The sequence below is a fragment of the Oryctolagus cuniculus genome, chromosome 5 (assembly GCF_051225735.1).
Source record: "Oryctolagus cuniculus isolate XC-2025 breed Fujian yellow rabbit chromosome 5, ASM5122573v1, whole genome shotgun sequence".
Taxonomy (NCBI): domain Eukaryota; kingdom Metazoa; phylum Chordata; class Mammalia; order Lagomorpha; family Leporidae; genus Oryctolagus; species Oryctolagus cuniculus.
In genome coordinates this window covers 14,533,019-14,559,563 of record NC_142871.1, presented here as the reverse complement: position 1 = coordinate 14,559,563, position 26,545 = coordinate 14,533,019, and positions in this window count along the sequence as shown.

Here is a 26,545-nt window from a genome sequence, read left to right as displayed (position 1 = left end):
TATGCTAAAGATTAGTGAGAAAATGCTAAAAGAAATATGTATTTCTTAGTATTAGACAAGAAGCTTTCAAAATGGTATCATGATGATAATCCTTATTGAGCACCTTGATTTCATTGCTGTGTAATGTTAGGTTCATAAATATCAGTCCCTTTCTTTTCTATATATCCTACCCTTTCTGATGTTCACCTCCAGCCAAGGTTGTAATAATTTTGCCTAGATATTATATGAAGGAGGTAACAAAGCTCCATGCAACATAAAGTATTCTGGATTTTTGGATATTCCTTTGGAATTTCTTTTTTTATTTATATAAAGACAATATGTGTGCCAAATGTACAGCTTTAAGAATATAATGATACTTCCCAGCCTACCCTTCCTCCCTCCTTTACTACCAACCAATCCCCGAAAGACAAATATCATATGTTTTCCCTGATTTATGGTAGCTTACCTATTGAGTACAACAATGTGATGTACATGAGTGAATGGGTATTTTGAGCTCTGACTAATGTTTACAGCTCTTGTCTATACTCCTGAGGAACAGTATTTATTCTACTTAATGCTTGTTGAACTTTTTTTTTTAAGTGCAGGCTTAAGCTTGTGATTATAAAGTAAATTGAAACTATATCATTGAAAATTTAAGATAATTTATTTCTAACAAAACTACCAATTTCATGCTAATCCTCACAAATTCTACTGAACATGCTGGGAAATGATTGAGTGTTCAACTTTATTATTTGAAGAAATAAGTTTATTTAAGTATCAAATAACTTTTTAAGATTACCTTTATACATATGTAGCATCTTGCTATGGGTATAGATTTTGTAAATAGAAATATGTAAATGTATAATGTCTGCCATTAGCAATACTCAACAAGTTATAATGTATATGGGAATCAGTCTTTAACTCTTAATAACCTTAGATTCTTTTTCAAAAAGGTTAAAGCTAACAAAATCTTTTTGTTTCCATCTGATAGTTATGGCAACAGATAATATGAACTGATAAGATGCTAAGATAGGTATTAAGAGCTTGACCATTAGTTTACACTTGAAAGCATTTTATAATGAATTATCATGACTGTCTAAATTATAGACTGCCTTACTGTCCTACAAATGTTGTAGTGTTTAAATAAGTAAATGTTTCATAATTAAGTAATGTCCAAAGGGGATTTAAACAGACTAGTTATCAGTTACAATATCTTAAAGCACATGAAGACCATGACATTGCTTTATTGCTAAATAAATAAACCATCCCACTTAAATTGAACCATCCATTCTTCAAACAGCAGACAGATAATCAAGACACAGGATATAAAGTTTGTTGTAATAACTAAAACAAATGAAGTTTGTTAAAAAGTTTTTGTTGAGTAGAAAAAAATTAATCTTTAAATAATCAAATTACCAGGCTCTTTACTGATTTCACTATGAATTAAGAAACCAATATATTAAGAAAATAGAGTTAAAAAATTTTGACATTATTTTATTGACTTAGTTGTTTTAAAATTATTATTTTTCTCAACGATAGTTGTCTCAGCAGATTATTTAGAAAGAGTAAAGAAATATTCCCAGCTGAATATCGAGTATCCAATTAGTAGAAATCCCAGTGAAAAATATTATTGACCACGAATAGATGCTTTATTTCAGATGATAAAAATGGCCATTTATATCCCTATAAATAACATTTATGGAAATGACTATTAATATATCTATAAGTTATCATTATGCTAGTCAACTCAGTTTTTGGCATATATTACTTAAACAATCTTATTATAGCTGATCTATGAGTTATTCGGGTTGTACAGTCATTCTCATCAGGAACAAGATGAAGGATTAATTAGAAGCACTAGAAGTAGATAGAATGTCGTAGAAGTTTATAGTACTAGAAGACAGTGGAATAAGTGGCTGGTATGTTTACTGGTCGATTCTGTAGGTAGTTACTATGCAATCCTTTCTGAGGGAGTTTTCACTTTTAGTTTATGTTATACATTGTGAAGAGGTAAGTAAAGTGCTTATGAGAATTCAAGACTTACAGTAATGAGTAGCACAGGGAAAGCCAAAGTGTTAAGTTTCTATATAGATATGAACATCTTACATTATAGCCAAAAGGTGATTTTTCTAAGGACAGGATGCAAATTAGTCTTAAGAACCTAACTTTGTTTTATTTCCTTTACTTGGTATATTATATTTATTATCATATGAAATTGGTCTAATTTACAACCTGCTAAATGTTTATAATTTATATGTCTTTGAGTGTGGCTAAAAATGCTCACTCTGGTGCTATATGGTCTAGGTAAAAATCTTGTTTCCATCACAATTAAGAAAAATTCTCCCAAGTTATCCAAATTTGGAAGACAAAAGGTGGGTTGCTTTAAAATTTGATTCTGTATCCTAGAACATTTTCTAGTCTGCCCTTGTATATAAGATCAGCTTTTACTATTCATAAATCATCTCTTATCATGTCTTAGGAAATGAAACATAGCACAGAACATTAGAATAATAATAATAATATAATAGTATACAATAAATATATGTTGGTGATTTACAGTCATTAAGATTAGAAATAGAAAAATATAGATTAGAGATAGAAAGAGCTTAAGGTGTGGTGATGTTGTAATCTACAGGGAAAAATGAAAGCTTCTGAAGCTGTTATGGTTTATTTCTCTGCAGGAATGTAGACAGTTTTACATGCAATTTTTTTAGGATATTTATATTTTATTTTTTGACAGGCAGAGTGGACAGTGAGAGAGAGAGACAGAGAGAAAGGTCTTCCTTTGCCGTTGATTCACCCTCCAGTGGCCGCCATGCTGGCGCGCTGCGGCCGGCGCACCGCACTGATCCGATGGCAGGAGCCAGGTGCTTCTCCTGGTCTCCCATGGGGTGCAGGGCCCAAGCACTTGGGCTATCCTCCACTGCACTCCTGGGCCACAGCAGAGAGCTGGCCTGGAAGAGGGGCAACCGGGACAGAATCCGGCGCCCCGACCGGGACTAGAACCCGGTGTGCCGACGCCGCAAGGCGGAGGAATTAGCCTAGTGAGCCAAGGCGCTGGCTACATGCAGTTTAATATTCTTTTCACAGATTCCTTTCCTGTTTGACTATACTCCTGAAACATTATTTTACCCAGAAATTTTCTTTCCTAGTCTTTTTTAATTAATAAGATAAATAAAGCATTAGCACTATTGAGAAGTTTTTAAAAACAAATGCCAGAGCTTGAGAAATGCTATCTTGTGACATTAGAGGAAGTAATCAGGGGGCTACTATGAGAATCCCCTGGCATATACCAATTCCTTTACATTTCTAGGGCTGGCCAAACCAATTGCCACAAACTTGGTAGTTTGACAAACAAACAAACAAACAAACAAAAAAAAACAAAACAAAAAAAAAACAAGGACAATTGTTTTCTTCCTGTTAACAGCCTTGCAATCCAAAATCAAAGTATCAATAGGGCTGTGATGTGTCTGAAGGCTCTGGGGGAAACATCCTTCCTTGCTCCTAGCTTTCAGCATTGTCAACAGTCCTGAGTGCTCCTTGGCTTGCAGAGGCAGCCCTGCAGTCTTCATATTGTCCTGTGTTGACCTCCCTTTATGTCTGTGGCTCTGTGCTCCAGTTTCTCTCTTATGAGGATTCTAAATGCTGGATACAGCCAACCCTATTCCAGAGTAATATAAATTGATCATATTTTCCGAGATTTAATTTTCTCCTAAGGTCATGCTCACAGGTTCTGGGGATTAGAACTTCAACATTTTTTTTTTTAAGGGACACAGTTCTTACATTATTTTTCTTTGAATTATTCTGGATGAACTGGGCTTTGCTCCTAGCTATTGTCCTACTGCTGGACTACATTCCTCTCTAGCCTTAACAACTCTTGTACAGAGTATTTCCTTTTGTCTCAGCATCACAAGTTTTTTCTCATTTAACTCCATCATCACCATTGACATATAAACATATTTCTCCACAAAGAACAAACAAAAACAAATCCTCTCCAATATCCTTTTGCTAATATTAATTTTTAAATTTCCTTTATAGCAAGACACTATAACTGAATATTTTATGCCTCCTGTGTCTAATCATTCTCTTATTCTTTCTCACTATTATTGTGTCACTGAAATTGCTGTTGCCAAGGTTAAGGATGAACTTTATATGGCAATATTCAATACTTAATTCTTGGTCTTAGTGTGTTTTGACAGCTGATCACTGTTTTTTCCTTGCAATGTTGTTTTTCTCAGTCTTGAAGATGCCATAGTTCTTCCTCTTCCTCCTTGTATCTTTGATTACTTCTTTCAACCTTGTCCTCCTCATCTTCCCAAACTCAACATGTGGGAATGGCCATGGGTTCTGTTTTGCTTCTTGTAGTTTTGTAGGAACATGAATACTCAGGGTGATCTCATCCAGTCTCATAACTTTAAATACTTGAAATATTAAAACTTTTAATTATTTGTGCAGATGATTCTCAAGTTTTTACTTTCAATCTGATTATTTCTTTAAAGATGTGGACTGGTAGCCCATGAACTCCATGACCTCTCTGGTGTCCGTGTTTTATATGTTAATATTTTACCCTCAGTTTTCTCCCACTAAAAGTCTAAGTCATACAATTGTTGGGAATTTTGTTCTTTTGTTGTCTTAAGAAGTATCCGATGAGCATATTGGACACTCATAAAGTCTGAGGAGATTAACTTGCAGAATAAATGAATGTTTGTTTTCATGTCACACTTAAGAATAGTAGGCTGTAAACATAAATATAAAATGACAATACAGCAATAAAAATTAAATGTCTGCAGGTAGTTTTGTAGAGGTGCTGCTCTCAATATTGTCACCTATATGTACTGTGTGCAGTAGTTTGTAAGAGCAAACTCTATTTAATGATGTAATGATTCTATCAAGTAACCCAGGGGAAAACAGCTATTAATAATGAAATAAATTATTATTGCACTCTTTAAAAAAAGAAAGTCTGTAATGTTGCATAAATACAAATGCTGCCTAGCAGGAGGAAGACTTTGGTGAGAATTGTTCTATGTCAGAAAGTATAGGATCCTCTTTATTTATACGATAAGGTTCATAGACTAACAGTCTGGCTATATAGTTTGGAAAAAGTATAAAATATTTGATAAATAATGCAATTGTTGATTAATAGTACAAAGCGTCTTTTAAAAAATATTGGCTTAAGTAATTTCTTGGATAACACTGAAATTTATGCTGATGAGGATCAAAGATTGACAGCAGCAATAGTTCTGCATGTCTTTGCTCACAAAAATGCATTATTATCCTTGAAAACTTAAATCTGAATCTATTATTAACTATATTTAAAACTTAATGTGCCAGTGATATTGGTCCATTTTGAAGAATAAAATTGGATAATCCAAAAATCCACTTCTCAGAGCAAGAACTAAAACTTCTACCATTGTTGAGAGCTACTCAATGGCAAACAAGGCAGGATAAGCTACAAAGCATCTTAAACTCCCAGTGCTTTCTATTTATATTATACTCAGTAAAGACTGAAATTTATTTCCATACCTCTTTGATGCCTACACCTAACTAGAGGATTGTTTGAGGGCAGTTTTAGAGTCATATCTCAGCATCTAGCAGCCCTGTGCAGGCAGATATTGAAACTTCAGTGTCTATTACTAAGACTGCTGTACTTCCAGTGAGAGCAAACAGATCATTCCAGAAATACCATGATTGATTATGTCATTTCCCAGTTTGTTCATTAAATAATCTGTTATTTGATGTGGTGAGAAATATTGAGAATATATATTTCAATGTGTCTGACACTATATTATGGAAATTATCTAACTAATAAACTGATTATTTATAATATGGGAAACAGTGTTTGAAAGGGAATTTATGTTTTAAACAGTCTTAATCTGTGAAACAAAATCTCCAGAAACACACACTTGATGTCATGAAAAAGATTTATCTTTAGGAAGAAGCACATATGAAATAAAAATTATAAAGTATCAGTAAAGACTAGAACAAAAAAGAGAAGAATATATATTGAAAATACTTAACTACATATAAAAAGAAGAACATCTGTAAGACAGTGTTGAGTCTCAGAAGGAACTATATACAGTTTTAGCATTTCTTCAATGAATCTTTTAGCCATTCTTTAAAAAAGGAAAAAAAAAGATAACACAATGGAGGATTGAATAAATAATGCATAAAATAATGGAAAATATAAATAAAAGTTCTGTAAAACATGCTTATGCTTATGCTTGGCTGCATAGAAGGTCTAAAGAAGGGATAAAGAAGTAGCTTCTGTCTCCTGAAGCCTGAAACCATGCAGTCATGTCCTGGAGGAAGTCATAAACTTCCATTGAAATGTTTTAAATCACTTTAATGGTTCTGCTGTGGACTGTATGCACCATTCTGTTTCTCAAGGTGTGGGGACATGCCTTGCGTGTAAGTGTATTTGGTACAGATGGAGCCCTGGTACTGTTGGAATTGGTAAGAGGTGTTTTTTAGAGATGGTTACTAGATCAAAACTGACTATAAAGTATGCCATCTGAGGAAGACTGGGACCAACTTTCCATTAATCTGTTTATTTTAAAATTGATGCTATTTACCTCTCAGTTATAATTAAAACACTCTTGGTTTCAAACTTCTATTTATTCCTATGTTTGGGAGCTCTCTATTTGAGAGAGTTTTGTGAGATCTGTGAATCTGGGAGTTTGAGCCCCTGAAACTATGCACATTTCTACTTTTTCATATAAACCAATGATTTGTTTGAGATTTTCTCTCTTCAGAATGAGCTATGTAGGGGCAAGTCCATGCTTTACGCACTTCCATTACTTAACCTATTAAGCTGTGTCTGTTATGTTGCCAGTGCTTAAATATTTGAGAAATAACACTGGTTTAATACTGTGCTGAGCTATGCTTTACTCCATATAACTTTTGCAAATATTATATATGATTATGAGAGGTCTAATCCATGCTTTTTGGCTATATGTTTCTGTTCCAATGTGTCACTTTTTGAATGTTAAGAGTAAACACATAGCAAAAAAAAAAAAAACAAAAAACAAAAAACAAAAAACTGGAGAATGATGGGTGCTATCTCTGTCATAATAATCAAATAAATAGTGGTCTGGAACTATGTCAAATCTTCAACTTCAGCACAAAAGTGTATTGGTTAACATTTTTCCTTTAAGAAAATACCATTTTATTTTCCTCAACTGGTTTTTACAAAGAACGTATTGCATTTCTGTCTAGTTCCATTTATACTGCTTTATTTATTTCTCAGTTCTGAAGCTGGTGAGTCCAAGATCAAAGCACTAGTATTTTGTCTGCTGAGGGCCTTCTTCCTGTGTTCTCATATGGCAGACAGCGGAAGGGCAAATCAGCGGCTGCCTAACTGAAGCCTTTTGTAAGGGGTTTACTCCCATTAGTGAGGCAGCGGTCCTCACGGTTTATGTACCTTTCAAAGCCTCTACCTCCTTAGACTACTACTTTGATAACATCTGAGTTTTAGAGGGTTGCATTCAAGCTCTAAAACTTGAGATTTTTATTTTAAAATCTTGCCATCTTTGCAGGACAGACAGCCGTATGCAGGTATTTTGGGGACTCTTCTTACAAACAGGGCATAGTAATAGTTTTCCAATTCTGCAAATTCACTGCTGATTGACCTTTATGTCTTTTGCATGTATAGCATGCAATCTTTATAATTGTTTTAGGTTAGCTTTTCAAAGCTATTTTTCTGGGGAAATCCTAAATAATTACTTTATTTCACAATTTGACATTGATTCAAACATGTTTTTGTGGTGAAAATTTTCCTAATATCTTCAGTAAAATCCTAAGCAAATTAAATTGTCTTTAGTCTCTTTTTGCTATTTTCCCTTGTACAATGTTAATCAAGGCCTTTAACTGATGGCCTACCTAATTTGCAACATTATATTCTCTTTTAATTTGTCATATTTTGTTTTTTGTAATCTCTTTTAAACTTTTTCCTATACTTGTATATGCTTTTTGTGATATTTTCTATAAAACAATCAAGAAAAAATTCATTTTCCTTCTGGAGACTTTGCTGTGCTAAGTATTGATGGAGTTTATGAGCTTTGGATAAGACACATAGTTATAATTTTTATGTGCAACATAGTTTTCACTATTTTCAATTTTCTTGAAATCAGCTCACTTAAACATCTTTATCCTGAAAGTGTTTCTGATACATGTTTTTAAGAAACATTTATTTATTTTAAAGTCAGTGTTGGGGGGGGGGAAGAGAGAGAGAGAGAGAGAGAGAGAGAGAGAGAGAGAGAGAGAGAGAATGTGTCCATTCACTGGTTTACTCCCAAGATGGTCTCAATGGCCAGGGCTGGGTTAGGAGAGCCAGAAGCCAGGAGCTTCATCCAGTTCTCCCACATGGGTGGCAGGGTCCCAAACACTTGAGCTGTCTTCTACTGTTTTTCCCAGGCCATTAGCAGAAAGCTGGATTAGAAGTGGAGCAGCCAAGACATGAACTAACTCTCAAATGGGATGCCGGTATCACAGGTGGCAGCCTTACCTACTATGATAAAACACCAGCCCCTCTGAGATTAATTTTTAATTTAAGAAAGGAATGTGTTCAATGTTTTTTCCTGATGGAAAAATTAGACTTAGTTATGTGCTAATAATTGCGTGGCTTTTCAATATGCTACTGAAAGTGTGTATTAGTATAGTTCCTTCCTTGCATATTCAAAACATACATTGCAAAAATAATTACCTGTTTGATTTGTTGACTTTCTTTTTTTTAAACTTTTATTTAAAATATTAAATTTTCAAAGTTCAGCTTTTGGATTACTATGGCTTTTTCCCCTCCATAATTTCCCTCCCGCCTGCAACCCTCCCATCTCCCTCTCCCTCTCCCATCCCATTCACATCAAGATTCATTTTCAATTCTCTTTATATAAGGAAGATCAATTTAGTATATATTAAGTAAAGATTTCAACAGTTTGCACCCACACAGAAACACAAAGTGAAAAATACTGTTTGAGTACTAGTTATAGCATTAATTCATATTGTATAACACATGAAGGACAGAGATGCTACATGAGGAGTAAGTGCACAGTGACTCCTGTTGTTGACTTAATAATTGACACTCTTGTTTATGGCACCAGTAATCACCAGAGGCTCTTGTCATGAGTTGCCAAGGTTATGGAAGCCTTTTGAGTTCGCCGACTCCGATCTTATTTAGACAAGGTCATATTCAAAGTGGAAGTTCTCTCCACCCTTCAGAGAAAGGTACCTCCTTCTTTGATGACCCATTCTCTCTGCTGGGATATCACTCGCAGAGGTCTTTCATTTAGGTGTTTTTTTTGTTTTTTTTTTTTTTTGCCAGAGTGTCTTGGCTTTCCATGCCTAAAATACTCTCATGGGCTCTTCAGCCAGATCTGAATGCCTTAAGAGCTGATTCTGAGGCCAGAGTGCTATTTAGGACATCTACCATTCTATGAGTCTGCTGTGTATCCCGCTTCTCATGTTGGATCGTTCTCTCCTTTTTTATTCTATCAGTTAGTATTAGCAGACACTAGCCTTGTTTATGTTATCGCTTTGACTTTTTTAAAAATTTTATTTAATGAATATAAATTTCCAAAGTACACCTTATGCATTACAATGGCTCTCCCCCCGCCCCCATAACTTCCCTCCCACCCACAACCCTCCGCTCTCCTGCTCCCTCTCCCATCCCATTCACATCAAGATTCATTTTCAATTCTCTTTATATACAGATCAGCTTAGTATATTTTAAGTAAAAATTTCAACAGTTTGCACCCACACAGAAACACAAAGTGAAAAATATTGTTTGAGTACTAGTTATAGCATTAAATCACAATGTACAGCACATGAAGGACAGAGATCCTACACGAGGAGTAAGTGCACAGTGACTCCTGTTGTTGACTTAACAATTGACACTCTTGTTTATGGCGCCAGTAATCACCAGAGGATCTTGTCATGACTTGCCAAGGCTATGGAAGCCTTTTGAGTTTGCTGACTCTGATTATATTTAGACAAAGCCATAGTCAAAGTGGAAGTTCTCTCCTCCCTTCAGAGAAAGGTACCTCCTTCTTTGATGGCCTGTTCTTTCCACTGGGATCTCAATTACAGAGATATTTCATTTAGGACCTTTTTTTTTTTTTTTTTTTTTTTTTTTTTTTTGCCAGAGTGTCTTGGTGTCTTGGCTTTTCATGCCTAAAATACTCTTATGGGATTTTCAGCTGGATCCGCATGCCTTCAGGGCTGATTCTGAGGCCAGAGTGCTATTTAGGACATCTGCCATTCTATAGGTCTGCTGTGTACCCCAATTCCCATGTTGAATCATTCTCCCTTTTTTTTATTTTAACAGTTAGTATTTGCAGACACTATTCTTGTTTATGTGATCCCTTTCACTCTTAGTCCTATCATTATGATCAATTGTGAACAGAAATTGATCAGTTGGACTAGTGAGATGGCTTTGGTACATGCCACCTTGATGGGATTGAATTGGATTCCCCTGGTATGTTTCTAACTCTACCTGTTGGGGCAAGTCCAACTGAGCATGTCCCAAATTGTACTTCTCTTCCCTCTCTTATTCCCATTCTTATATTAACAGGGATAACTTTTAAGTTAAGTTTCAACACTTAAGAATAACTGTGTATTAATTGCAGAATTCAACCAATAGTATTAAGTAGAACAAACAAAAAAATACTAAGAGGGATAAAGTATTAAGTTGTTCATCAACAGTCAGGGCAAGAGCTGATCAAATCACCATTTCTCATAGTGTCCATTTCACTTTAACAGGTTTCCTTTTTGGTGCTCGGTTAGTTGTCACCAATCAGGGAGAACATATGATATTTGTCCCTTTAGGACTGGCTTATTTCACTCAGCATGGTGTTGCAAATTACCAGATTTCATTGTTTTTTACCGCTGTATAGTATTCTATAGAGTACATATCCCATAATTTCTTTATCCAGTCTACTGTTGACGGGCATTTGGGTTGGTTCCAGGTCTTCGTTATTGTGGATCGAACTGTAATAAACATTAAGCTGCAGACAGCTTTTTTGTTTGCCAATTTAATTTCCTTTGGGTAAATTCCAAGGAGTGGGATGGCTGGGTTGTATGGTAGGGTTATATTCAAGTTTCTGAGGAATCTCCAAACTGTCTTCCATAGTGGCTTAACCAGTTTTCATGCCCACCAAAAGTGGGTTAGTGTCCCTTTTTCCCCACATCGTCTCCAGCATCTGTTGTTGATAGATTTCTGAATGTGAGCCATTCCAACCAGGGTGAGATGAAACCTCAAGGTGGTTTTGATTTGCATTTCCCTAATATCTAGTGATCTTGAACATTTTTTCATGTGTCTGTTGGCCATTTGGATTTCCTCTTTTGAAACATGTCTATTGAGTTCCTTGGCCCATCTCTTAAGTGGGTTGTTTGTTTTGATGTTGTGGAGTTTCTTGATCTCTTTGTAGATTCTGGTTATCAACCCTTTATCTGTTCCATAGTTTGCAAATATTTTTTCCCATTCTGTCAGTTGCCTCTTCACTTTCCTGACTGTTTCTTTTGCAGTACAGAAACTTCTCAATTTGATGCAATCCCAAATATTAATTTTAGCTTTGACTGCATGTGCTTCTGGGGTCTTTTCCAAGAAGTCTTTGCCGGTGCCAATATCTTGCAGGGTTTCTCCAATGTTCTCTAATAATTTGATGGTGTTGTTCGTAGATTTAGGTCTTTAATCCATGTTGAGTGAATTTTTTTGTAAGGTGCTTCATGCTTCTTCATGTGGAAATCCAGTTTTCCCAGCACTATTTATTGAATAGACTGTCATTGCTCCAGGAATTGGTTTAGATTATTGATCAAATATAACTTGGCTGTGGATGTTTGGGTTGATTTCTTCTGTTTCTCTTTCTTTCTTTCTTTCTTTCTTTCTTTCTTTCTTTCTTTCTTTCTTTCTTTCTTTCTTTTGACAGAGTAACAGTGAGAGAGAGAGACAGAGAGAAAGGTTTTCCTTTTCCCATTGGTTCACCCTCCAATGGCACCGTGGCCTGCATGCTGCGGTCAGCACATCACGCTGATCCGAAGCCAGGAGCCAGGTACTTGTCCTGGTCTCCCATGGGGTGCAGGGCCCAAGCACTTGGGCCATCCTCCACTGCACTCCATGGCCACAGCAGGGAGCTGGCCTGGAAGAGGGGCAACTGGAACAGAATCTGGGGCCTAGACCGGGACTGGAACCTGGTGTGCCAGCGCTGCAAGGCGGAGGATTAGCCTAGTGAGCCGTGGCACAAGCCTCTATTCTTTTCCATTGGTCTATCCACCTGTTTCTGTACCAGTACCATGCTGTTTTGATTACAACTGCCCTGTAGTATGTCCTGAAATCTGGTATTGTGATGCCTCCAGCTTTGTTTGTTGTACAAAATTGCTTTAGCTATTTGAGGTATCCTGTGTCTCCATATGAATTTCAGCATCATTTTTTCCAGATCTGAGAAGAAGGTCTTCGGTATCTTGATTGGTATTGCATTGAATGTATAAATTACTTTTGGGAGAATGGACTTTTTGATGATATTGATTCTTCCAATCCATGAGCATGGAAGATTTTTCCATTTTTTGGTATCCTCTTCTATTTCTTCCTTTAAGGTTTTGTAATTTTCATTATAGATATCTTTAACGTCCTTGGTTAAGTTTATTCCAAGGTATTTGATTGTTTTTGTAGCTGTTGTGAATGGGGTTGATCTTAGCAGTTCTTTCTCAGCCATGGGATTGCCTGTGTATACAAAGGCTGTTGATTTTTTTGCATTGATTTTATATCCTGCCACTTTGCCAAACTCCTCTATGAGTTCCAATAGTCTCTTAGTAGAGTTCTTTGGGTCCCCTAAATAAAGAATCATATCGTCTGCAAAGAGGGATAGTTTGAGTTCTTCCTTCCCAATTTGTATCCCTTTAATTTCTTTTTCTTGCCTAATAGCTCTGGCTAAATCTTCCAGAACTATATTGAATAGCAGTGGTGAGAGTGGGCATCCCTGTCTGGTACCAGATCTCAGTGGAAATGCTTCCAACTTTTCCCCATTCAATAGGATGCTGGTTCTGGATTTTTCATAAATTGCTTTGATTGTATTGAGAAATGTTCCTTCCATACCCAATTTGCTTAGAGTTTTCATCATGAAAGGGTGTTGAATTTTATTGAATTCTTTCTCTGCATTTATTGAGATAATCATATGGTTTGTCTTCTGCAGTTTGTTAATATGGTGTATCACATTGATTGTTTTGCGCACATTGAACCATCCCTTCATACCAGGGATAAATCCCACTTAGTCTTGGTGGATGATTTTTCTGATGTGTTGTTGTTTTCTATTGGTGAGAATTTTATTGAGGATTTTTGTGTCTATGTTCATCAGGGATATTGGTCTGTAACTTTATTTCAATGCTGCCTCTTTCTTTGGCTTAGTTATTAAGGTGATGCTGGCTTCATAGAAAGAATTTGGGAGGATTCCCTCTTTTTCAATTGTTCTGAATAGTTGGAGATTTTCTATCCTGTCCAGTAAGGATTTCTGTAGTTCAAGAATTTGTTTTTGAGAACTTCTTAATGTTCTTATGAATTTTTTCAGATCCGCTTCTTACATTTCTTCTATCTCATCATCTTCATAATCTTGAATTGGGGTGTCTTGTTCATTTGGGGGTGTCAGTGTCTTTCTTGTTCTTGTTTCCTCGGTTTCTGTCTGTTGCTTGGCATTGTGGAGATATTCTTTGGTTTCTTCACTGTAGTGGTCTTTCTTGTTATACTATGACTCTAGATTAAGTGGACTGTCTGCTTTTGATGGATCCTTAGAGGTTGTGATGGGTGTGGCCAGCGAGCTCTGTTTGGTTCTTCAGGGCTAAGGGTGTGCCAAAGTTGACTCACCCAGGTTGTTCTCTATTTTTTTTTTTTTTTGACTCAGAAGGGAAGTAATTCCACACAGCTGAGCGGAATTGAGGGTAGTTAATGTATGAAATCTGGCCCCTGTGGATATTCGTCTGCTCTACCCCAAGGACCACACAATGGGTCTATGCAGCCCTCAGTGTGGTCTCAAATTTCTCTGCAGTCTCCCACCAGGTTGCCAATGTTACCAAGTTTGTGTACTCCATGAGTTCTCTCCCACACCCTCAGATTTTCAGTCTCAGTTCATTAGCTCCACACCTTCACTAGGTCCTAACCTCCTGTTATTTCTCCCCTCCAGAGTCAGGTTTTTCTGCGTGGCTGATGTTGGGCGCCACTTTATGTGTGTCCAAAATGGCTCCTGCTTTTTGTCTTGCTCGGTTTTGTAAGGTGAGTGGAGAGAGAGACTTGTGTCCGTGCCGGTTCCCCTTATTTATTCATTTTTTTCTCTCCTCCAGTCAGCCTGCTGAACTTTCCCCAGCGGGGTTTCAAGCCTCGTTCCCTCTAGGTTCTTTCTGTCGTTTCCCTGCCAATGTCTCGGGCTACTGAGGTTTTTGTCTCACCTCCCCTTCTAGCGCTGGTGTGCAGACTCTGCGGCTGGGCTTCCGAGCCGTGGACATCCTTGGTCTCCCCGTAGGTCCTCTGTGTCACATCCACTAGATCAAGAAGAGTTTCCTCTGCAGTTTTTTTCCAGAGCCTTTCCCTGAGACTACAGTAACTCCACTTTTATTAAACTATCTTTTCCCAATCAGTGCGTGTCCTCACTATTCTGCCATCTTGGCTCTGTCCCTCCCTTTGACTCGTAATCCTATTATTCTGATCAATTGTGAACTGAAACTGATTACTTTGACTAGTGAGATGGCATTGTACATGCCACCTTGATGGGAGAATTGGATTCCCCTGGTATGTTTCTAACTACCATTTGGAGGAAGTCCGATTGAGCATGTCCCAAACTGTACATCTCCTCCTTCTCTTATTCCCACTCTGATATTTAACAGGGATCACTTTTCAGTTAAATTTAAACACCTAAGAATAATTGTGTGTTAATGCCCTTCTACCTTATGTAGCCTGATGCCCTATGTAGACATTCAAACCTTTGTCTAAATAATTTAACCATGTCTCTGAGGACTAGGGACATCTCTCATTGTGTTGGGCATGAGAATCATTCTGTGCACTGTTACAGGAAGAGAAATAACAACTACTGAGTACTGAACACTTATCAAGTGCCAAGTAATATGCTGGTTGTGTTATAGTCTTTGCTTATTTCAATGCATACAATAACTTTATGGTCTTGGTAATGTTATGCACTGCTTATGGTGAGGAAGCATGAATTAACAATCTAGATAACTTTACATAACTCAACAGAGGGTGTAAATGTCGAGATTTGAACTCAGGCCAGTGGTCTCTGAAAACTGTGTCTTTACATTCACATATGAATTTGTTTATTTGCTTAGTACATGCATGTACTGGACTGAAATCTAGTTATTCTCTATTTACTTCTCACTATTTTTAGCCTAACTGCCTGACTTTTTCTGCTACATTTAGTGACAATTTAAAAATTGTAACATTGTCTCTCAAGGGTTTAAATTTGGGAAATTTTTCTCATTGTTAGTTTTATAGACTCTCTAACATGAACATAATGGCATTTAGAATATTGGTTGGATAAAATAGGTGAGAGAAAAAACCCCAGGAAATTAGGTAATACCAAAACCAGTTAAGTGAGTTTACATTTTGCTTATTGCAATAGTAAATATACATTTTAACTAAACAATGGAATACTTCCTATATTAGTAAACTTTAAGGACATTGTGATTAATGTGACTTCTAATTTTTTATATCAGCAACACATATTTTCTTTATGTCATTCTCTTAAAACAATAGCCTCTATCTCAAAATTTTTTGTGCTTTATCTTTAAACAACCAAAAATGGCCATGTATGCTCATATATGGGCAGAGTAATTTCCATCAAAGATGTTGGCTTTCTAGTCTTGTTTCCTGGAAATACTGTGATGTTACTCACTAACAGTTTTGTGTGCAGATGGAATTATAGTTTCTACCTAGCTGACTTTAAAATAGAGATGTTGCTATGGGTTATGTAGGCAGGCCCAATATGGTTATGATGATAAAAGGTGAGAAGAGGCAGAAGAGGGAGGGGACCTATGACAATCTAAACTAAAATTATAGTGAATGGCTACTGACTCTGAGTGTGGAGGAGGGAGGGCAGATGGCCTCTAGAAGCTGGAAAAGGCAAGCACATGGATTTTCTCCCAGAGCCTCCATGGAGGACACACCTTGTGGGTGACTGAGTCCAGTGAGACTGTTCATACTTGTGACCTCTCCATTTATAAGAGTATCCATCTGCACTATTTTAAGCCATTGATTTTGTTAGAGTAGCAATAGGAAATTAGTTATAAATAAATACTATATATATATATATATATAGTATATAACTACATACAATTGTTTTGCATGCCATTTTGATATTTTCTGAGTTTTTACTGGTATTTGCAACCCTCAGCTGCATAATAAAATAATGCTAAAGAGCTAAAATGTTGTCTACAGATATACTAAAGATTTATAATGTTAAAGTACTGTTTTCTATTTCCTTACAATCAAGAGAATTTATTTTTTATTTTCCTTTCCTTTATTCTATCCTCTCCCTTGGAACTGTGACTCAATAACTCACTGGAATGATTGATCATGCCATTTTTCCTTTATAAAACTGATAAATACATACATAGATATGCTGATTTAACTAAAACAACTTAAACTCTACAGCTCATGGTGACAATTTATCTTCTCCTATGCAATACATTCATCATTTACTTGTAGATAATGTTTTCAATTAAATTAAATGCAATGCACCTACTTATTCTCCCAAATCCCTGCAAAATAAAAAAAAACAACAACTACTTCAAGACCCACAAACAAGCTACTTTCTCAAAATTACATACTTTTCTCAAATAACAGCATGATCAAATTCTAACATAAAGATTCTACACCAATATGGTGTAATCCTAATCTACTCTACTGATACAATGGAAGCTTCAGGAATTCATGGTAAGCTCTTACAGAAGGGGATCAGGACAGAATGAATTAAGTGATTAGTTCCTGTCTAACTAACTAGGAAAACATTTCCTCAGGTTTTTTTATGATTCAATCATTATTCCTCAAAAGTTGTGTCTTTTTCCATAAAGGCCTTCATGTGGTAGCTGCACAGTTTATGGCAGAGGAGCTACAGTGACTCAGTTCTCCAAGTAGCATACATTCTGCCAGGGCAGTCACTAAGGTGATTTCAAGGGAAGCAATCGTGGTGGAATGAGAAGGTGAGAAGGTCATGCAAAGATGGCCGCTGACAACAGAAACTGCCTGGCAACAGGCCGTGATTGGATGGCTTTGGAAACCACACAACAACAGAGCCTGACTGGCAACAGGCTGTGATTGGATGGCTTTGGAAACTGCCTGGCAACAGGGTGTGATTGGTTAGGGCATAGACCGCCCCTTGACCGGATTGGCTGCCTTGGCTATATAAGCAGCTGTAGCAACTAAAATAAACGAGTCTGCAGGCTGCGTGCCTGAGGCCTGCTTTCACCTGACTCCCAGGGTCTGTGTTGTGACTCCGCACCTCTTGCCCCCACCACGCTCCTCCTCTCAGAAACGAATCCACAGCAACAACCTTGGCTAGAGTCTTAGTCCTGCTCTTAGCAAAATAAACAAGTACACATGTTACAAGTCTTTACTGAAAAATATTGTTCTTGTAGCCACTTGAAATACCATTTCTGATGAACACAATACAGCCATCTCAGCCCTGGGGACATTTAAAGCTGGTGAGAGACTAGACAGCAAGGCTTTGCCCAGAAGCCCCAGGGAGTATGTTTGGGGAGCTTGCATGATGAAAAACTAAGAAGTAGGCCACAAAGCTAGTTTATCACAGAGGAATGACAAAGAATTTGTTGCAGTAGCCTGTGAGGCATTGTCCCAGGAATAGGGAGCACAATTTACTACATGAGAGTAGTGTCAAAAGTGAGGGTTAAATCCATGAAGGAGCTGCAACACTACACAAGGAGAGTGGGCCACATCCTGTTTTCAATGGCACACCATTTGAGATTTATAACCTGAAGCATGCAGGCTAACATTTATATTTCCAAGCAATATTTCACAGCAATTGGATAGGAGGGTTGCATAAGAGGAGAAATAGAGAAAGAGTGAAACCTAATGAAGAAGTTATTTTAGTTGACCGTTCTCAGCTCCCCTGGTTCTGTGTGACTTCCCAGCACTTTACAGTACTTCATTCGTATATAAAATATTATTTAATGAACCAGTGAGCATCGGCCTGAATTGAAACTACATGGATTTGAGAAACTTACAGGAAATTCTAAGTACTTCAAATAGCATACACATTCTAGAACAAGAATTTAACAAGTTATATAGAGGTAAGCTATTTTTTCCCGTGGGTTTATTTCGAGATTTTTTTTAATCTTGAATTTTCTGTACTTTGAACATGATCTACTTAGATATAGCTCTGTTGGCTCCTTGGTTTTTTGGAGTTTATCTTCACTGTGTTCTCAGGGATTTCCTGATATCGGGTTTAGTGTTTGACATTAATTTGAAGAAATTAGTAGTGATCACTGCTTCGAATGTTTCCTCTTTTGCTTTCCCTTTTTCTCCTTCTTCTTGTGTTTCCTTTATACATATGTTACAGATTTTACAGTCCCTCTGTAGTTCATGGACCTTCTGTTCCATTTTTTCAGTCCTTTTCTTCTTTGGTTTTCCATTTTTAAATTTCTATGTCCATATCCTCAAGCACAGAAATTGTTCCTCAGCTGCATCTTATCTATTAATGAGCTTATTAAAGGCATTTTCATTTCTGTTAATTTTTTATCTCTAGAATTTCTTTTTTATTCTTCTTTAGAATCTCTGTCTCTTTGTTTACATTCTTGCATGGTATCTTCTTTATCCATGAGAGTTCTTGGCCTTTTGGCTAGGATTACATGTGAGAGTTCTTAACATATTAATCATAGTCGTTTCAATTTCAGGTCTAATAATTCTACCATTTGTACCATACCCAAGCCTGGTTCCATGCTTGCTCTTTTCCTTCAGGCTATTTTTTCTGCACTTTGGTGTGTCTTGTATTTTTCCTTTGTAGCCGGACATGATACACTGGGTTAAAGGAACTGTAGTAAATGGACCTTTATAGAAGGTTTTTAAGCTATTGAGGTTTGTGTTCTATGGCCCTGTAGCAGAAATCCATATTTTGATGCCTCTGAACTGTGACCTTCACACATGTTTCCCATCCTAACCCCTGCCCCCCCCCCACCCAGAGGACAAGGTGGCTAGGGTGGACTGGAGTTGAGTATTTTCTCCCCAGATTAGTTAGACATGCATACAACCCCAGTGCTTAGACTCTAGAAAAGTAAATCTTGAGGGAAGTCTTTACTGGGAAAGCAGACTATTCTGACATATTTCAAAATGTTTCATTTTCTTTACCACCTACTGGAAAACGAGGGGGTGTTCCTGGAGTATTCTGTGGAAGAATCTGTTTGAACTCCTGGGGGTAAAATTCACAACTGTGTGGGGTCTCACTGGGTCTGAGCGCCTTTTAGGTTTTAACTCCTAATTGTCCACTGTTTTGTCAATTACTATTCAGATTTCCTACCTTATTTTCTGGCTCCTCTGAATGTGTGAGCTGGTGAATCTCCAGTCTGGAAAGCTATGATTCTCTGTAGTCACCTGTCATCTATCCAGTTTGGGAGCACCTGTCTGCCCTGTTGCCTCACTTTTCTGATAGATCTAAAGGGAGTTGTTGGAAAGTGTACTTGGCACAGTGGTTAAGATGCCTTGGGATACCCACATCTCATAGTGCCGAGGTTTGTGTCCAAGCTTTACTTCTGATTCCAGCTTCCTGCTAATGTGCATCCTGAGAAGAAGCAATGATTAGACACTGGGTCCCAGCCACTCACATGGGAGATCTGGATGGGGGTCTGGGTATGTGGCTTCAGGCTGGCCCAGTCCCACCTGTTCCGGGCATCTGGGGAGTGAACCTATGGATGGAAGAAATATATTTCTGTATCTCTGACTTTCAAATGAAATAAAAATATGTAATTCTAATTATTGGTTTTCAGTTTGTGCAGGTTATACTCATTAGCATGGAGTTGAAACTTCCCATTCCTTATTTACTAGAGAGTTAATTATAAAATTTTTATTAATATAAAAACATCAGATTTCATGTATTTCATAGATACGATTCTAAGAAGATAATCATACTTTCCTCCCTTAAGCCCACCTCCTTTCTATCTTTTGAAAAAAGTTTTGCAATAACATAATTTCAATTTACTTTAAAATCATAAGCATAATGCACCACTAACCATAATGTTCTACAAGTGAAAAGTAGAAACACCACTGTTCCACAGGAATATAGGCAAGGTTTATAAAAATTACTCAAAGTATAGGATGCCAGTTTCATTCTTATACTTTTTTATTCTATATTAACTATGACATGTTGGAGAAAACATGGCATTTTTATATTTTTGGGACTGACTTACTTTACTGGGCATAATGGTTTGCAGTTTCAGCCAATGTGTTGTAAAAGACAGGATCTCATTTTTTGTGGCTGCATACTATCCCACCACGTATACATACTGTATTTTCTTTCTCCAGTTGACAGACGGTTGGGTTGCTTCCATATCTTAGCTATTGTGAATTGAGCTGTTTTAAACATGGGTGTACAATTAACTCTTAAATATGCTGACTTAATTTCATTTGGTTAAATTCCCAGCAGTGGGATGGTTGAATTATATGGTAGATCTATTTTCAGATTTCTGAGGAATCTCCATACTATATTCCATAATGGTCGTACTAGTTTACATTCTCATCAACAGTGTTTTAGGGTACCCTTTTTATATCCTTGCCAGCATTTCTTATTTTCAATTTTTGGATGATAGCTATGCTAACTGTGGTGAGATGAAGCTTTATAATGGTTTTTATTTCCATTTTCCTGGTGGCTAATCATCCTGAGCATCTTTTCATGTGTCTGTTGGCCATTTGTATTTCATCCTTTGAAAAATGCCTGCTCATGTCCTTTGCCAATTTCTTAACTGGACTGTTTTATTGTTATTGAGTTTCTTGAACTCTTTACAGATCCTGGATATTAATCTTTTATCAGATGCATAGTTTGCAAATATTTTCTCATTTTTTCAATTGTTTCTTCACTTTCTTGAGTGTTTCTTTTGTTGTACAGAAGATTCTTAGCTTGATATAATCCCATTTGTTTAGCTTTGCTTTTATCACCTGTGCTTCTGGGGTTTTTCCAGAAGTCTTTGTCTATGGCAATATCTTAGAGTTTTCCTGATGATTTCCTTCACTAATTTGATGGTATCTGGTCATAGATTTAGATCCTTGTTCCATTGTAAGCTGATTCTTTTATGTAAGGTATAAGGTACGATTCTTGTTTCATACTTCTGCATATAGAGATCCAATTTTTCCAACACCATTTGTTGAAGAGACTGTCCTTTCTCCAAGGAATCCTTCAAAGATTAGTTGGATGTAGATTCATGGATTAATTTCTGAAGTGTGTATGCTATTCTGTTGGTCCACACTATCTGTTATAATACCGGCTGTTTTGATTGTAACTATTCTGTAATATGTCTTGACATCTGGTATTATGATGCCTCTGGCTTTCTTTTTGCTGTTTAAGATTATTTAAGCAATTCTGGGTCTCTTGTGTTTGCATATGAATTTTTAGCCTTGCTTTTGCTAGATCTGAGAAGAATTGTCTGCAATATTTTGATTAGGATTACATTGACTGTAAACTGCTTTGGGTATTATAGACATTTGATTGTATTAGTGTTCCAATCTATGAACATGGAAGTCTTCTCCATTTTTTTGTGTCTTCTTCTATTTCTTTCCTTAATGTTTGGGCATTTTCATTGTATAGAGCTTTCACATCCTTGTTTAAATATATTCCAAGCTATTCATATTTTTGTAGCTATTGTGAATGGTATTGATCTTTTAAGTTCTTTCTCAGCCAAGGCGTTGCTTCTGTATTCAAGCACTATTGATTTTTATGTGTTGATTTTATAGCCTGCAACTTTTCAAAACTCTCTTATGAATTCCAGTGGTCTCCTTTTGGGGTCTTTTGGCTCCCTTTTATACAGGATCATGTCATCTAAAAATAAGGATAATTTTACTTCTCTTATCTCTTTGATTTCTATTTGTTGCCTAATGGCTCTGGATAAAACTGCCAGAATTGTACTGAGTAGCAATGGTGAAAATGGACATCCTTGTCTAGTTCTGGATCTTATTAGATAGACTTCTAGTTTTTTCCCTTCATTATGATGCTGATTGTGTATCATATATTGCTTTGATTGTGTTGAGATATGTTCCTTTTATAACTAATTTTCTTAAGATTTTGATCATGAAATGATGTTGTATTTTGTCAAATGCATTCTCTGACTCTACTGAGATAATCATGTGATATTTACCCATCAACTTGCTAATGTGATATATCACATTTATTGATTTCTGTATGTTGTACCATTCCTAGATCCTGGGATAAGTCCCACTTCGTCCAGGTGGATGATTTTTTTGATGTATTTGATTAGCTAGCATCTTGTTGAGGACTTTTACATCAATGTTCATCAGGAATATCTCTCTATAGTTCTTTTTCTTTGTTGTATGTTTTTCTGGCTTTTGATTTAAGGTGATACTGGCTGCATAGAAGGAGTTTGGAAGGATTTCCTCCCCTTTAACTGTTTTAAATACATTAAGAAGAATTGAGATTAGCCCTTCTTTAAAAATTTGCCAGAATTCAGCAGTGAAGCTATCTAGTCCCAGGCTTTTTTTGTCGAGGTAGTCCTTATTATTGATTAAAATCTCCTTCTTGGTTATTGGTCTATTTAGGTTTTCTATTTATTTTTTGACTTAATTATGGTAAAATGTATGTGTTCAGAAAGCTATCCATTTCTTCTTCTAGATTTTCCAATTTGTTGGCAAAAGTTTACAATAACTCTTGATTTTCTTCCTTTCAAGTTTTTAGGATTTCATTCAGTGAGAAAAATGTGCAGGAGAGGGTGGGCTTTATTTAGAGGAGAAAGAGAAGCCTAGAGGCTAGGTTCAGTCCATACCAAGCAGAGAGCAGACCAGGAGCCACATGGAGCAAACATGCAGGCAGGAAATCACAGAGCAGGTGGCCCAAAGGCACTGGGCAAGGGCAGCAAGGGCAATAGGGGAAACAAGGGAGGGGCCCACCAGGTTCCAGCCCTTTTATCCACTTCTGAAGGGGCGTGGCTATGTAGTCTGATTGGCAGGTAGGCATACAGGTGGGGTCAGGTAGGGGCATGAGGTCACTCAGGGGTGTGGTGAAGGCATGGTCTTCCAGCTCACAAATCTAATTGCTTTTATCCTGTGTGCCTGCATGCACCATTCCCCTCTCACAGAGATTCCAGCCCTTAATCCTAGGAGATGTTGAAGGGAATAGAGTCATCATATCTCCTATAGCTGCTTCCTGCTTGTTAGGGGCATAGCACAGGCCTTGCTTGTCCTGGGTCTGGAAGTATCCGCCTATCTAATCTAACAAATTCACTTTATGAGCTGAAGTATTCTCAGTCACCTCCAATGGCTGTGTTCCCTGTATAGTTATTCCCAGAAGTTTTTGAGCTCTGAAACATATGTTTGTTAATTAGCATAAGCAAAACTGGAATAAAATCAATTACAAGTGGTGTGTTCCTTAAGATGGAAAGAACCTGTCTCACATCTCCCAGATAGTGGGTGGTGATAGGCTACCCTTATGTAGACTATAAACCCATTTAGCTTATGCAAAGATATTTATAATAGAAGAACCCATTAGGAGTTTTATTGTCAATAACAGTTCCCAGAGAGAATCAAAAGAGGAAGCAGGCACAGCTTGTCTGTCTTAAGGTGCAACAGTCTTGATGTGATAAAAACAAAAGCTTTACTTATGCTTTTGCCTTTTGAAGAGGAAGAGGTCTCTGATTGGCTTACAGGAATAATCAGGCATGTCTTCTGAGTTCACCTGTGAATACTTAAGAGGTAGAAATTTAATCCTAATTTCACTGAGGTAGTTGTGCTCAATAGCACCTGGTAAGATCTCTTCCATTTAAGCTGAAACTGATCTGAAGAGGATCTTTCTATGAATGGCTTGTTCAGGAATTCCTAATGTTGGAGCTTTTGTTAAAAGCTTGGAACACCTTTTGTAGCTCCCTTGTCCAGCACAGTGTGTCTATTACAAGGCCTTTTAAAGCACATACAAAGGCTTTGAATCCAAATCCTGGAATCCATATTCCATAGAATCCTTTCATTAGCAATTCCCAAGGTTGGAGCTTCTGTTAGAAGCTCCTTAATTTTTTGGAACAACTTTTGTAGCTACCCTGTCCAGCACTGTGTCTGCATCAGAACCTTTTAAAGCTTTATACAAAAGCTTGGAATCTGAATCTTGGGATCCAAATTCCACAGAACCTTGCTATTCCCAGAAATACCCATAGCTGTCTTTTTTATAGAATAGCTTCCCTTCCCTCAACTCTGAGAGCACGCATTCCTGGGGTTAGAACATATTGGAAGTAATCTACCTCTAGTTCAGAAACCTGAGATTTATTTGGGAGGTTCTGTATCCTCACTTTCCCAGATTCTGTATTTAGTGGGATGCAGAATAAATTATCCCTTAGACAAAGCTTTAGCACACAATAGAATCATTAAAACAACTGTCTTCAGTAGTCCTGAGGCCTTTAACCATTCTGTACTCTGTATTTGACCTTATGTTAAAACATAGGAGACAGAAATATCACAGAGAGACATGGATCTAAGAGTTCTTGTTTGAGACACTTTAAAGAAACACATAAGAAAACAGGCAATGGAGTCTGGCAATTGGACATTACTACATCTTATGATATATAAGAATATAACATACTAGAACAAGGTAAATCTTTGGGATCAAGGATTACCATTAATGATTTTATTAAAAATTTTTTGACAGGTATAGTTAGACAGTGAGAGAGAGAGAGACAGAGAGAAAAAGGTCTTCCTTTTCCATTGGTTCACCCCCCAAATGGCCACCACGGCCAGTGTTGCGCTGATCCAAAGCCAGGAGCCAAGTGCTTCCTCCTGGTTTCCCATGCGGGTGCAGAGCCCGAGCACTTGGGCCATCCTCCACTGCCTTCCCGGGCCACAGCAGAGAGCTGGACTGGAAGAGGAGCAACCAGGACTAGAACCTGGGGTGCTGGTGCCGCAGGCGGAGGATTAGCTTAGTGAGCTGCGGCGCCAGCTTACCATTAACTCTTATATTGTAATTCTTTGAGGACAGAGGTCCTGCATGGGGAGTTGGTACACAGTGATTCCTGTTGTTAATTCAACAACTAACACTCTTATGTGACATCAGTGATCACCTGAGGCTCTTTGCATGAGCTGTCTAGGCTATGGAAGCCCTTCAAATCCATAAACTCTGTCAGTATTCAGACGAGGCCATAAATAAAGTCGAAGTTCTTTCCTTCCTTCAGAGAAAATTATATCCTTCTTGATGACCACTTCTTTCCCCTGGGATCTTACCCAGGGAGGTCCTCCATGTAGGGACACATTTTACACTAGTGTCCTGGCTTTCTATGCCTGAAATGCTCTTGTGGGCTTTTCAGCCAGACCAGAATGTCTTTACGGACTGACTCTGAGGTCACTGAGCATTAGTTATAGCAACTGCCATTCTATGAATCTGCTTTATGGACTGCTTCCCATGTTGGAGCATTTGCTCCTCTTTAATTCTATTCATTAGTAGTAGTCATTTAATCCTATCTATATGATCACTTTAAAACTTGATCTTGTCTATATGATAATTTTAAACATTAAGATTTTACTTTACCATCTAGTCCAAGGGGATTTGGGATCCCATAGCAAATTTTTTTTCTTTTTTCTTTTTTTTTTGTATTTTTTCACAGGCAGAGTGGACAGTGAGAGAGAGAGAGACAGAGAGAAAGGTCTTCCTTTGCTGTTGGTTCACCCTCCAATGGCCGCCGTGGCCGGCACACCACACTGATCCGATGGCAGGAGCCAGGTACTTCGCCTGGTCTCCCATGGGGTGCAGGGCCCAAGGACTTGGGCCATCCTCCACTGCACTCCCTGGCCACAGCAGAGAGCTGGCCTGGAAGAGGGGCAACCGGGACAGAATCCGGCACCCCGACTGGGACTAGAACCCCGTGTGCCGGTGCCGCTAGGTGGAGGATTAGCCTAGTGAGCTGCAGCGCCGGCCCCATAGCAAATTTTTAAACTGTACCCTTAGAAGTAACTATAGGAATGCATGCGGGATTTTACAGTTTCTTTGTAGGACCTGAGAAGGTAAAATAAGCACAGCTCTTTGTGAGCTTAACTATCCTTAAGCATTTGACATGCATATATTGCACTAGTTATAATTCTGACACCTTAGAGTCTCTATTTGTTTGCCAAATGGGGTCCATTATTTCACACAGCCCACTGAAGGAGTTTTAAATTTTTCTCATTTTTAATATTGTTTCTTTTGATGCCACTTAGTAAAGCAAAACAAATAGTTAAAATAAAAACTTAAAATAATAAAGACCAGCATGGAAGCTGTCAGCATAATCCAAAACAAAACAAAACAAAACAAAACAAAAGTGTGGAAGCTGCCAGTATAAGCCAAAACAAAAAACACCAGTTTGCAAGCCAAAACAATAACCTACAATTTAGAAAAAAACA